The 12,500-nt window shown below is 46.1% G+C and overlaps 1 long non-coding RNA gene across 1 annotated transcript in view; it reads left to right on the top strand.

Moving 5' to 3' along the window:
• The window catches only part of LOC138852587 (uncharacterized), a 445,537-nt gene that overhangs the window by 270,227 nt on the left and 162,810 nt on the right, over positions 1-12,500 (top strand). Inside the window, exon 2 of the long non-coding RNA XR_011391886.1 lies at positions 526-635. This is a non-coding gene — a long non-coding RNA (uncharacterized lncRNA). The remainder of the gene's footprint in view (positions 1-525; positions 636-12,500) is intronic.

The following is a 12,500-nucleotide window of genomic DNA, read 5'->3' on the forward strand; positions in this document are numbered from 1 at the left end:
TACCAATCACAGCCTCTGTTGCAACACTGGTGGGTACATCTACCAATCACATCCTCTGTTGCAACACTGGTGGGTACATCTACCAATCACAGCCTCTGTTACAACACTGGTGGGTACATCTACCAATCACAGCCTCTGTTACAACACTGGTGGCTACAAGCTTTCTACTTGGAGGGGTTACCACATATCTCCATTGGCTTAATTCGTCTCGCTTTTCATTTGGTCAATTGTACATGTACAGTCACAGGTACACATGCAGGCATAGTTACACGTACATGCAATGTTACACGTACAAGCACAACTACAGGTACATGCACAGGTACACGTACATACAGAGGCACTCGTACACGCACACGTGTACACTCATGTAGAGGTAGCCCTACATAAAAACGTACACATAGATGTACACACACAGCCACAGTCTCAAGGTCAGATGGACATATAGACACAAAAATCAACTAAACAACACTCAATATTAATACGAATGAAAATGACCCTTGACGAACTAATATGAAATTCTTTCAGGTGAGCGAGCGCTCCCATTGGCTGCGCTGCATCTGTGACGTCACGCCTCTGCGTGCAAGGCCTCCTCTGATTGGCCGATCTCCACTAGTGACGCGGTGAAACTAACGAAGGTACGTTCCTAATGGTGAGATAATTGCCGTCGTTCACTAAACATCCTCTTACATTTTCTTCCGTGTTAACTGGTAAAATTATAGGGAAGCGCTAAACTCCTAGGGGTCAGTTTTGATCCCAGAACTAGGAAGGGTGATCATATTTCCTGAATCAAGAACCCAATAATAATAATAATAATAATCATGAAAGTTATGTGTATTTCTGTCGCTGCACAATCCCAGGAAGGTATCCCCGTATTGCACAGCCCCAGCCCCCTCTACCTCAGTACACGCGACTGGAATAGTGCAGAGTGCGGCGTAGGTTGATAATCCTGTTAAATATTAATGTGTTGAAGATTTAATGGAATCAGAAGAAGCATTCACGAGTCATCACGAGTCATCACGAGTCATCACGAGCCATCACCAGTCATCGCAAGTCATCACGAGTCATCACGAGTCATCACGAGTCATCACCAGTCATCACCAGTCATCACCAGTCATCGCAAGTCATCGCAAGTCATCACGAGTCATCACGAGTCATCACGAGTCATCACGAGTCATCACGAGTCATCATGAGTCATCACGAGTCATCACCAGTCATCACCAGTCATCACCAGTCATCACCAGTCATCGCAAGTCATCGCAAGTCATCACGAGTCATCACGAGTCATCACGAGTCATCACCAGTCATCACGAGTCATCATGAGTCATCACGAGTCATCACCAGTCATCACCAGTCATCACGAGTCATCACGAGTCATCACGAGTCATCACCAGTCATCGCCAGTCATCACCAGTCATCGCAAGTCATCACCAGTCATCACGAGTCATCACCAGTCATCACCAGTCATCGCAAGTCATCGCAAGTCATCACGAGTCATCACCAGTCATCACGAGTCATCACCAGTCATCACCAGTCATCACCAGTCATCGCAAGTCATCACGAGTCATCACGAGTCATCACGAGTCATCACGAGTCATCACCAGTCATCACGAGTCATCACGAGTCATCACGAGTCATCACGAGTCATCACGAGTCATCACCAGTCATCACCAGTCATCGCAAGTCATCACGAGTCATCACGAGTCATCACGAGTCATCACGAGTCATCACCAGTCATCACGAGTCATCACGAGTCATCACGAGTCATCACGAGTCATCACCAGTCATCGCAAGTCATCGCAAGTCATCACGAGTCATCACGAGTCATCACGAGTCATCACGAGTCATCACGAGTCATCACGAGTCATCACCAGTCATCACCAGTCATCGCAAGTCATCGCAAGTCATCACCAGTCATCACCAGTCATCACCAGTCATCATCAGTAATCACCAGTTATCACCAGTCATCACGAGTCATTACGAGTCATCACCAGTTATCACGATTCATCACCAGTCATCACCAGACATCACCAGTCATCACCAGTTATGACGAGTCATCACGAGTCATCACGAGTCATCACCAGTCATCACCAGTCATCACCAGTCATCGCAAGTCATCGCAAGTCATCGCAAGTCATCACCAGTCATCACCAGTTATCACAAGTCATCACCATTCATCACCAGTCATCACCAGTCATCACCAGTCATCACCAGTCATCACCAATTATCACAAGTCATCACGAGTCATCACCAGTCATCACCAGTCATCACCAGTCATCACCAGTCATCACCAGTCATCGCAAGTCATCGCAAGTCATCGCAAGTCATCACCAGTCATCACCAGTTATCACCAGTCATCACCATTCATCACCATTCATCACCAGTCATCACCAGTCATCACCAGTCATCGCAAGTCATCGCAAGTCATCACCAGTCATCACCAGTCATCACCAGTCATCGCAAGTCATCGCAAGTCATCACCACTCATCACCAGTCATCACCAGTCATCGCAAGTCATCGCAAGTCATCACCAGTCATCACCAGTCATCACCAGTCATCACCAGTCATCGCAAGTCATCGCAAATCATCGCAAGTTATCGCAAGTCATCACCAGTCATCACCAGTCATTACCAGTAATCGTAAGTCATCGCAAGTCATCACCAGTCATCACCAGTCATCACCAGTCATCACTAGTTATCACCAGTCATCACCAGTTATCACCAATCATCGCAAGTCATCGCAAGTCATCACCAGTCATCACCAGTCATCACCAGTCATCGCAAGTCATCGCAAGTCATCACCAGTCATCACCAGTCATCACCAGTCATCATCGCAAGTCATCACCAGTCATCACCAGTCATCATCACCAGTCATCGTCATCATCACGAGTCAGTCATCGTCATCACCAGTCATCACGAGTCATCACGAGTCATCACCAGTCATCGCAAGTCATCGCAAGTCATCATCGCAAGTCATCACCAGTCATCACCAGTCATCACCAGTCATCGCAAGTCATCGCAAGTCATCACCAGTCATCACCAGTCATCACCAGTCATCACTAGTTATCACCAGTCATCACCAGTTATCACCAGTCATCGCAAGTCATCGCAAGTCATCACCAGTCATCACCAGTCATCACCAGTCATCACCAGTCATCACCAGTCATCGCAAGTCATCGCAAGTCATCACCAGTCATCACCAGTCATCACCAGTCATCACCAGTCATCGCAAGTCATCACCAGTCATCACCAGTCATCACCAGTCAACACCAGTTATCACCAGTCATCACCAGTCATCACAAGTCATCACCAGTCATCACCAGTCATCACCAGTCATCACCAGTTATCACCAGTCATCACGAGTCATCACCAGTCATCGCAAGTCATCACCAGTCATCACCAGTCATCACCAGTCATCACAAGTCATCACCAGTCATCACCAGTCATCACCAGTCATCACCAGTTATCACCAGTCATCACGAGTCATCACGAGTCATCACGAGTCATCACGAGTCATCACCAGTCATCGCAAGTCATCACGAGTCATCACGAGTCATCACGAGTCATCACCAGTCATCACCAGTCATCACCAGTCATCACCAGTCATCACCAGTCATCGCAAGTCATCGCAAGTCATCACGAGTCATCACGAGTCATCACGAGTCATCACGAGTCATCACCAGTCATCGCAAGCCATCGCAAGTCATCACCAGTCATCACCAGTCATCACCAGTCATCACCAGTCATCACCAGTTATCACCAGTCATCACGAGTCATTACGAGTCATCACCAGTTATCACGATTCATCACCAGTCATCACCAGTCATCACCAGTCATCACCAGTTATCACGAGTCATCACGAGTCATCACCAGTCATCACCAGTCATCACCAGTCATCGCAAGTCATCGCAAGTCATCGCAAGTCATCACCAGTCATCACCAGTTATCACCATTCATCACCATTCATCACCAGTCATCACCAGTCATCACCAGTCATCGCAAGTCATCGCAAGTCATCACCAGTCATCACCAGTCATCGCAAGTCATCGCAAGTCATCACCAGTCATCACCAGTCAACACCAGTCATCACCAGTCATCGCAAGTCATCGCAAGTCATCGCAAGTCATCACCAGTCATCACCAGTCATCACCAGTCATCGTAAGTCATCGCAAGTCATCACCAGTCATCACCAGTCATCACTAGTTATCACCAGTCATCACCAGTCATCGCAAGTCATCGCAAGTCATCACCAGTCACCACCAGTCATCACCAGTCATCACCAGTCATCGCAAGTCATCGCAAGTCATCACCAGTCATCACCAGTCATCACCAGTCATCACCAGTCATCGCAAGTCATCGCAAGTCATCGCAAGTCATCACCAGTCATCACCAGTCATCACCAGTCATCGCAAGTCATCGCAAGTCATCACCAGTCATCACCAGTCATCACCAGTCATCACTAGTTATCACCAGTCATCACCAGTTATCACCAGTCATCGCAAGTCATCGCAAGTCATCGCAAGTCATCGCCAGTCATCACCAGTCATCACCAGTCATCACCAGTCATCACCAGTCATCGCAAGTCATCGCAAGTCATCACCAGTCATCACCAGTCATCACCAGTCATCGCAAGTCATCACCAGTCATCACCAGTCATCACCAGTCATCACCAGTCATCACCAGTTATCACCAGTCATCACCAGTCATCACAAGTCATCACCAGTCATCACCAGTCATCACCAGTTATCACCAGTCATCACGAGTCATCACCAGTCATCGCAAGTCATCACCAGTCATCACCAGTCATCACCAGTCATCACCAGTCATCACCAGTCATCACCAGTCATCACAAGTCATCACCAGTCATCACCAGTCATCACCAGTCATCACCAGTTATCACCAGTCATCACGAGTCATCACCAGTCATCGCAAGTCATCACCAGTCATCACCAGTCATCACCAGTCATCACCAGTCATCACCAGTCATCGCAAGTCATCGCAAGTCATCACCAGTCATCACCAGTCATCACCAGTCATCACCAGTCATCACCAGTCATCACCAGTCATCACCAGTCATCGCAAGTCATCACGTCGTCACCAGTCATCACCAGTCGTCACCAGTCATCACCAGTCATCACCAGTCATCACCAGTCATCACCAGTCATCACCAGTCATCGCAAGTCATCACGTCGTCACCAGTCATCACCAGTCGTCACCAGTCATCACCAGTCATCACCAGTCATCACCAGTCATCGCAAGTCATCACGTCGTCACCAGTCATCACCAGTCATCACCAGTCATCACCAGTCATCACCAGTCATCACCAGTCATCGCAAGTCATCGCAAGTCATCACCAGTCATCACCAGTCATCACCAGTCATCACCAGTCATCACCAGTCATCGCAAGTCATCACGTCGTCACCAGTCATCACCAGTCGTCACCAGTCATCACCAGTCATCACGAGTCATCACCAGTCATCACCAGTCATCACCAGTCATCGCAAGTCATCACGAGTCATCACGAGTCATCACGAGTCATCACGAGTCATCACCAGTCATCACGAGTCATCACGAGTCATCACGAGTCATCACGAGTCATCACGAGTCATCACCAGTCATCACCAGTCATCGCAAGTCATCACGAGTCATCACGAGTCATCACGAGTCATCACGAGTCATCACCAGTCATCACGAGTCATCACGAGTCATCACGAGTCATCACGAGTCATCACCAGTCATCGCAAGTCATCGCAAGTCATCACGAGTCATCACGAGTCATCACGAGTCATCACGAGTCATCACGAGTCATCACGAGTCATCACCAGTCATCACCAGTCATCGCAAGTCATCGCAAGTCATCACCAGTCATCACCAGTCATCACCAGTCATCATCAGTAATCACCAGTTATCACCAGTCATCACGAGTCATTACGAGTCATCACCAGTTATCACGATTCATCACCAGTCATCACCAGACATCACCAGTCATCACCAGTTATGACGAGTCATCACGAGTCATCACGAGTCATCACCAGTCATCACCAGTCATCACCAGTCATCGCAAGTCATCGCAAGTCATCGCAAGTCATCACCAGTCATCACCAGTTATCACAAGTCATCACCATTCATCACCAGTCATCACCAGTCATCACCAGTCATCACCAGTCATCACCAATTATCACAAGTCATCACGAGTCATCACCAGTCATCACCAGTCATCACCAGTCATCACCAGTCATCACCAGTCATCGCAAGTCATCGCAAGTCATCGCAAGTCATCACCAGTCATCACCAGTTATCACCAGTCATCACCATTCATCACCATTCATCACCAGTCATCACCAGTCATCACCAGTCATCGCAAGTCATCGCAAGTCATCACCAGTCATCACCAGTCATCACCAGTCATCGCAAGTCATCGCAAGTCATCACCACTCATCACCAGTCATCACCAGTCATCGCAAGTCATCGCAAGTCATCACCAGTCATCACCAGTCATCACCAGTCATCACCAGTCATCGCAAGTCATCGCAAATCATCGCAAGTTATCGCAAGTCATCACCAGTCATCACCAGTCATTACCAGTAATCGTAAGTCATCGCAAGTCATCACCAGTCATCACCAGTCATCACCAGTCATCACTAGTTATCACCAGTCATCACCAGTTATCACCAATCATCGCAAGTCATCGCAAGTCATCACCAGTCATCACCAGTCATCACCAGTCATCGCAAGTCATCGCAAGTCATCACCAGTCATCACCAGTCATCACCAGTCATCACCAGTCATCGCAAGTCATCGCAAGTCATCGCAAGTCATCACCAGTCATCACCAGTCATCACCAGTCATCGCAAGTCATCGCAAGTCATCACCAGTCATCACCAGTCATCACCAGTCATCACTAGTTATCACCAGTCATCACCAGTTATCACCAGTCATCGCAAGTCATCGCAAGTCATCACCAGTCATCACCAGTCATCACCAGTCATCACCAGTCATCACCAGTCATCGCAAGTCATCGCAAGTCATCACCAGTCATCACCAGTCATCACCAGTCATCACCAGTCATCGCAAGTCATCACCAGTCATCACCAGTCAACACCAGTTATCACCAGTCATCACCAGTCATCACAAGTCATCACCAGTCATCACCAGTCATCACCAGTCATCACCAGTTATCACCAGTCATCACGAGTCATCACCAGTCATCGCAAGTCATCACCAGTCATCACCAGTCATCACCAGTCATCACAAGTCATCACCAGTCATCACCAGTCATCACCAGTCATCACCAGTTATCACCAGTCATCACGAGTCATCACGAGTCATCACGAGTCATCACGAGTCATCACCAGTCATCGCAAGTCATCACGAGTCATCACGAGTCATCACGAGTCATCACCAGTCATCACCAGTCATCACCAGTCATCACCAGTCATCGCAAGTCATCGCAAGTCATCACGAGTCATCACGAGTCATCACGAGTCATCACGAGTCATCACCAGTCATCGCAAGCCATCGCAAGTCATCACCAGTCATCACCAGTCATCACCAGTCATCACCAGTCATCACCAGTTATCACCAGTCATCACGAGTCATTACGAGTCATCACCAGTTATCACGATTCATCACCAGTCATCACCAGTCATCACCAGTCATCACCAGTTATCACGAGTCATCACGAGTCATCACCAGTCATCACCAGTCATCACCAGTCATCGCAAGTCATCGCAAGTCATCGCAAGTCATCACCAGTCATCACCAGTTATCACCATTCATCACCATTCATCACCAGTCATCACCAGTCATCACCAGTCATCGCAAGTCATCGCAAGTCATCACCAGTCATCACCAGTCATCGCAAGTCATCGCAAGTCATCACCAGTCATCACCAGTCAACACCAGTCATCACCAGTCATCGCAAGTCATCGCAAGTCATCGCAAGTCATCACCAGTCATCACCAGTCATCACCAGTCATCGTAAGTCATCGCAAGTCATCACCAGTCATCACCAGTCATCACTAGTTATCACCAGTCATCACCAGTCATCGCAAGTCATCGCAAGTCATCACCAGTCACCACCAGTCATCACCAGTCATCACCAGTCATCGCAAGTCATCGCAAGTCATCACCAGTCATCACCAGTCATCACCAGTCATCACCAGTCATCGCAAGTCATCGCAAGTCATCGCAAGTCATCGCAAGTCATCACCAGTCATCACCAGTCATCACCAGTCATCGCAAGTCATCGCAAGTCATCACCAGTCATCACCAGTCATCACCAGTCATCACTAGTTATCACCAGTCATCACCAGTTATCACCAGTCATCGCAAGTCATCGCAAGTCATCGCAAGTCATCGCCAGTCATCACCAGTCATCACCAGTCATCACCAGTCATCGCAAGTCATCGCAAGTCATCACCAGTCATCACCAGTCATCACCAGTCATCGCAAGTCATCACCAGTCATCACCAGTCATCACCAGTCATCACCAGTCATCACCAGTTATCACCAGTCATCACCAGTCATCACAAGTCATCACCAGTCATCACCAGTCATCACCAGTTATCACCAGTCATCACGAGTCATCACCAGTCATCGCAAGTCATCACCAGTCATCACCAGTCATCACCAGTCATCACCAGTTATCACCAGTCATCACCAGTCATCACAAGTCATCACCAGTCATCACCAGTCATCACCAGTCATCACCAGTTATCACCAGTCATCACGAGTCATCACCAGTCATCGCAAGTCATCACCAGTCATCACCAGTCATCACCAGTCATCACCAGTCATCACCAGTCATCGCAAGTCATCGCAAGTCATCACCAGTCATCACCAGTCATCACCAGTCATCACCAGTCATCACCAGTCATCGCAAGTCATCACGTCGTCACCAGTCATCACCAGTCGTCACCAGTCATCACCAGTCATCACCAGTCATCACCAGTCATCGCAAGTCATCATATTTCTTCAAAAAAAAGATAAACTAGGACATACACAGCCTAAATCTAAAATGAACTTTTCAAAGACACCATAGAGACCAATATCCTAAAATACATACATAGGTCTGACTAAGCTGGAAGACGGCCCTAAGTTGCATTATCAAGTTATTAACATGGAAGAGTTGAAGCTAATCAGATGCTGCACTCAGAAATTGTAGATGAATGGTTCAGACAACGGACATGTTGTTAAATTAACAACTTATCGGTTGTCTGAACCATTTATCTACATTCCTGTCTGACTCAGCAACATCTTGGGATCTTAATACAGGGAATTCTTCACTTGCCTAACCCTTGGTCACGTGCTACTTCCACATTGGACAACTGTGACAACACCTACGACTGCTGCACCTCTCCTGCCTACAGTACATAAGCTACTTCTCCGCACATATACTGTATTCTTTTCAAGATTGATGGACTGACCACATCGACTCAAGGCCGAGGGACTGATTACCTCAAACTCCTCCTGTTCTTCACCATTCTTCTTTGTATGGACTGATAAGGCCACTGTGTGGCGAAACGTTTCCTCATTAAAGATACCCCAGTGTTGCACATGTGTCTAATTCACACTCAGAAATTATCACATGAAGAGCAGTACTTAAATTTTTCCATTTTCTTGCAACGTGATGCAACTGAGACTCGCACAGTCTTAAATCAACACAAACTTTTCTCTAAGATTGACTAAGAATTAGAAAAGTAAGTTTTATGTAAGTTTATGTACATGTACAAATATTTAAGAGTGATCTTGAGGGCACATAGATGTTATAAACACATAAACATTAAGTTGATTTAAGCCAACATAACCAAATATAGTCAAACACTCGGACTTATTTGTCACCAGAAGAAACATTCTTCAGATATCTCACAGAAAACAATTGTAGTAACAAAACTGTCACATGACAACTGTCACATGACAACTGTCACATGACAACTGTCACATGACAACTGTCACAAGACAATTGTCACAAAACAACTGTTACATGACAACTGTCACATGACAACTGTCACATGACAACTGTCACATGACAACTGTCACATGACAACTGTCACATGACAACTGTCACATGACAACTGTCACAAGACAATTGTCACAAGACAACTGTTAAATGACAACTGTCACATGACAACTGTCACATGACAACTGTCACAAGACAACTGTCACATGACAACTGTCACATGACAACTGTCACATGACAACTGTCACATGACAACTGTCACAAGACAATTGTCACAAGACAACTGTTACATGACAACTGTCACATGACAGCTGTCACATGATAACTCTCACATGACAGCTGCCACATGATAACTGTCACATGACAACTGTCACATGACAACTGTCACATGGCAACTGTCACATGACAACTGTCATATGACAACTGTCACAAGACAATTGTCACAAGACAACTGTTACATGACAACTGTCACATGACAACTGTCACATGACAACTGTCACAAGACAACTGTTACATGACAACTGTCACATGACAGCTGCCACATGATAACTGTCACATGACAACTGTCACATGACAACTGTCACATGATAATTGTCACATGACAACTGTCACATGACAACTGTCACATGACAACTGTCACAAGACAACTGTTACATGACAACTGTTACATGACAACTGTCACATGACAACTGTCACATGACAACTGTCACATGACAACTGTCACATGACAACTGTCACATGACAACTGTCACAAGACAATTGTCACAAGACAACTGTTACATGACAACTGTCACATGACAACTGTCACATGACAACTGTCACAAGACAACTGTCACATGACAACTGTCACATGACAACTGTCACATGACAACTGTCACATGACAACTGTCACAAGACAATTGTCACAAGACAACTGTTACATGACAACTGTCACATGACAGCTGTCACATGATAACTCTCACATGACAGCTGCCACATGATAACTGTCACATGACAACTGTCACATGACAACTGTCACATGGCAACTGTCACATGACAACTGTCATATGACAACTGTCACAAGACAATTGTCACAAGACAACTGTTACATGACGACTGTCACATGACAACTGTCACATGACAACTGTCACAAGACAGCTGCCACATGATAACTGTCACATGACAACTGTCACATGACAACTGTCACATGATAATTGTCACATGACAACTGTCACATGACAACTGTCACATGACAACTGTCACAAGACAACTGTTACATGACAACTGTTACATGACAACTGTCACATGACAACTGTCACATGACAACTGTCACATGACAACTGTCACATGACAACTGTCACATGACAACTGTCACAAGACAATTGTCACAAGACAACTGTTACATGACAACTGTCACATGACAACTGTCACATGACAACTGTCACAAGACAACTGTCACATGACAACTGTCACATGACAACTGTCACATGACAACTGTCACATGACAACTGTCACAAGACAATTGTCACAAGACAACTGTTACATGACAACTGTCACATGACAGCTGTCACATGATAACTCTCACATGACAGCTGCCACATGATAACTGTCACATGACAACTGTCACATGACAACTGTCACATGACAACTGTCACATGACAATTGTCACAAGACAACTGTTACATGACAACTGTCACATGACAGCTGCCACATGATAAGTGTCACATGACAACTGTCACATGACAACTGTCACATGACAACTGTCACATGACAACTGTCACATGACAACTGTCACAAGACAACTGTCACATGACAACTGTCACATGACAACTGTCACATGACAACTGTCACATGACAACTGTCACAAGACAATTGTCACAAGACAACTGTTACATGACAACTGTCACATGACAACTGTCACATGACAACTGTCACAAGACAACTGTCACATGACAACTGTCACATGACAACTGTCACATGACAACTGTCACATGACAACTGTCACAAGACAATTGTCACAAGACAACTGTTACATGACAACTGTCACATGACAGCTGTCACATGATAACTCTCACATGACAGCTGCCACATGATAACTGTCACATGACAACTGTCACATGACAACTGTCACATGACAACTGTCACATGACAATTGTCACAAGACAACTGTTACATGACAACTGTCACATGACAGCTGCCACATGATAAGTGTCACATGACAACTGTCACATGACAACTGTCACATGACAACTGTCACAAGACAACTGTTACATGACAACTGTCACATGACAGCTGCCACATGATAACTGTCACATGACAACTGTCACATGACAACTGTCACATGATAATTGTCACATGACAACTGACACATGACAACTGTCACATGACAACTGTCACATGATAATTGTCACATGACAACTGACACATGACAACTGTCACATGACAACTGTCACATGATAATTGTCACATGACAACTGACACATGACAACTGTCACATGACAACTTGCACAACCTAGCTATGTTGTTTCCTCTGAGAAAAACACATCAACACTAAAAGTTTAAAC

This window comes from Cherax quadricarinatus, chromosome 11, assembly GCF_038502225.1.
Source record: "Cherax quadricarinatus isolate ZL_2023a chromosome 11, ASM3850222v1, whole genome shotgun sequence".
NCBI classification, from domain to species: Eukaryota; Metazoa; Arthropoda; class Malacostraca; order Decapoda; family Parastacidae; genus Cherax; species Cherax quadricarinatus.